We start from the raw sequence: 3,191 nt of genomic DNA, 5'->3' as shown, positions 1-3,191 counted from the left end.
TCTTTCTTTAAATTCAGCAAAACAAATACAATGTCTTCAGGAGACACTAATATGGAAACTCTGGTCTGCTCTGAGTATGAAAATCAAAATCCCTACTCAATAATTTGAATCCCATCCCCTCTTTTATGGTACTTGTGTCTGTGTCTGTTCTTGGCTGTGAAATGGATAAAATATTTTCTTCTTTTCCCTGTCTCTACAGAGAGTCAGAGACTCATGATGAGCCTCTCATAATGACAGTCTCCTGTTGTCCTGGAAACAGTGTGCAAGGAGAGCTGCCTCAGCTCAGTGAAAGGGAGGATTTTCTAACAGAGCTCTCCAGAGTGAGAATGATCAGCTTGACTCAACCCTACCCCAGTAGGTGAACTCTACATTTTATAATTTCTGAAGTGTCATCACAGCTAAAAATAGGAAAGGAAGAAAATGTTCTCAGAAACTCCTGATAACAAAACAATAAATCTTAACTCATCATTATAAAAGTGTACGATTATTTTACCAAACTGCCATAGCTTACATATATAAATCACAAGGAATAATTATTGAGTTGAAAGTGCCTATGATATTTAAGACAAGTGTAATCCTTAAGTAATAGGGTGATAATTCTATTCTTAAAAATCCATTTGAGTATCATTTGACATTGTACCCGCACTTTAAAAGTCTGAGCCTTTTTAACTGGTTTGTTGAACAGGCTTGAGATGGTAGGTAAAACATAAAATTATTTCACTTTACTTATTTTACTCCATGTGATGAATGTGTGCATGACCTGTGAGGATCTCCTACTAGCTTAAGAGAGAAAGCACCCCCGCTTACACATATCCCCCACCACACACACACACACACACAAACATACACACACACAAACATACACACACACACACTCTCTCACACACACACACACACATACACACACACATACACACACACACACATACACACACACAAACATACACACAGACACTCACACACACACACACACACACAGAAACATACACACACACTCACACACACACACACATACACACACACAAACATACACACACACAGACACTCACACACACACACAAACATACACACACACACGCACACACCCACACACACTCACAGGCTAATGTCTCAACTCTAAGGATTTCCCCTCCTCCAGTATTCAGACTAAAGAGATTTGGGTTGGGGTGAGAAGAGTCTGTATTGATTTGGGCAGAGTCAGATCTGTCCCCTCTTCACAAGCCCTAGAGGGTTATCTTCTCCAAAGCTGTGTTTTCACAAGCCCTAGAGGCTTATCTTCTTCAAAGCACAACATAATTTGGCAACTGAAGTGTCCAAACTGTCAACTATGAAAAATGGTTTTAGGCAATACTTGAATTGCCATGTGACCCCAACACAGCAAATAACGTAGGAAATGTAAAAAATGCATTTTCTGACATTTACAGCTGTTGAACTTTAAGTTTAGTAACAAAGTGATTACAGGTGATTGCGACTGTCTTTAGAGGCTTTTAAGACCTGAAAAGAAGTCTTATCTATTTGAGCAAAACGTTCCTTTTGACAGCAATAAAACTGAAGAAACTCTCTAAGCTCCTTCCGACTAAAATTTAGGTTGCTAAGTTATTTCATGCAGACTTTCAAAGAGTGAGAATTTTCTTATCTTTAAGAATCTTTTCTTAAGGGTATTTCTTTCTATATTAGGGTGCAGAATTTGATTGGACTGCTGAGATAAGTGCTGTTCTATCAGTTTTAGGTCTAGGCACTCCAGGATACCTAGTTTGATTTCCTAAAGAAAGAGCAAACAATTCATTGTTTTATATGAGTGGGGAAACATAGCAGTGAGGTTTCTCTGCCAGGCACATGACCAAGTTGTCTGACCACATGTAATCACAGTAGAAGTAGAGCATTCTCCTCGTTCTGTTCTATCAGAATTTGGCCCAACATAATTGAATAATTTTTAAAAGTTTGAAATAATGTTGCTCCTTGGTTCTCCAACTTAGCAAGCATCAGAATTATGTGGAAAACATATTAAAACACATAATGTTTGACCCCATCAGCCTAGCTTCTGATGCAGCAGATCTGGGTGACATCTGAGATGTGCACTTTGGGAATGGACCCAGACAATGCTGATGCTGCTGGTCCAGGGACCCCACTTGGAGAACCACGGATCTAGATACAGATAATTATAATGAAGAAGTGCAGAGAGAAACCTGAGCAAGAGCTGTTCTTTGAGAATTCTGATTGAGGACTCCTTTCCAAAAACAGATTTAAACAACTTATTGAGATCATTCTGCAAACTATTAAACCTAAGCATAAAAATATGGTCCAGAAAAATGGGTTTTCCTTGCCTGATTAAATGAATGACTTGCTAATGTGGAGCATAACATTTGATTTAAAATATAGCCATTATGCATGGTGATCATTTCCATCAGGGAAAGCCCTAGAAAAACAAACTGTATTCCTCAAATTTCAGTGTAAAAAACAATTCTCAATCCTTTTGTAGTTTATAAACATAATGATTGGGTTTTCATATGCATGTGTGAAATGTGCTTCCCTCAAACCTTGTTACAGTGTCAGCACATTACCCTGTGCTGACATGAAAATAATAAAGTAAAATAATTATCCTTTCACTTTCAACAAAAAGTGGCTCTTTTTGTTCCCATAATATATATTTTTATGCTTAAGTACCCTTAGCTTCAAGTATTTTTATTTTTCCTTTTTAATAGCTTAGATAATCAATACCAATGCTTCAAGTAACTTTAAAAGAATAATTTTGCAATACTATCAAATACCTAGGATTTATATTTAAAATCTGGTTCACCTTGAAAATCTAATGATCTTCCAAATTATCTAAGTTTCTGCAGTGGTAGTTAGGATAGGACTCGTAACGTTTATAGGACTGGATATTCAAGTTTTTAAATCTTAACTACCACTAAAACATTATACAGGTCCCAAATGAATATTAATATGACTAATGTCATCAAGTGAATCTCTAATTAAGGCTTAAGCAATCTTTCTAAAATGGTATTAGGAAGACTTTCTGAATAAGGTGAATTGAGCATGCTCCCAAAAATCCTGCAAATAAGGTATAAATTTAGTTAAGGCAAAAAAAAAAAATTAGGGAGGAAAATAGACCTATGAGCTTTCTTGACAGCAAATTGAAAGTCAAGAATGTGATGTGGCTGCCACTACAAATGAACACTTTCCAGGTAAAG

General features: G+C 36.7%; 1 non-coding gene across 1 annotated transcript; it reads left to right on the top strand.

The window, feature by feature from the left end:
* Positions 1–2,467: 2,467 nt before the first annotated feature.
* LOC112425897 (small nucleolar RNA U13) lies at positions 2,468–2,573 on the top strand. The gene has a single exon (XR_003017082.1). It is a non-coding gene; the product is annotated as a small nucleolar RNA U13 (small nucleolar RNA).
* Positions 2,574–3,191: the final 618 nt, after the last annotated feature.

Source organism: Macaca nemestrina, chromosome 2 (assembly GCF_043159975.1).
Source record: "Macaca nemestrina isolate mMacNem1 chromosome 2, mMacNem.hap1, whole genome shotgun sequence".
NCBI lineage: Eukaryota > Metazoa > Chordata > Mammalia > Primates > Cercopithecidae > Macaca > Macaca nemestrina.
This window is presented reverse-complemented; position numbering and strand designations above follow the sequence as displayed.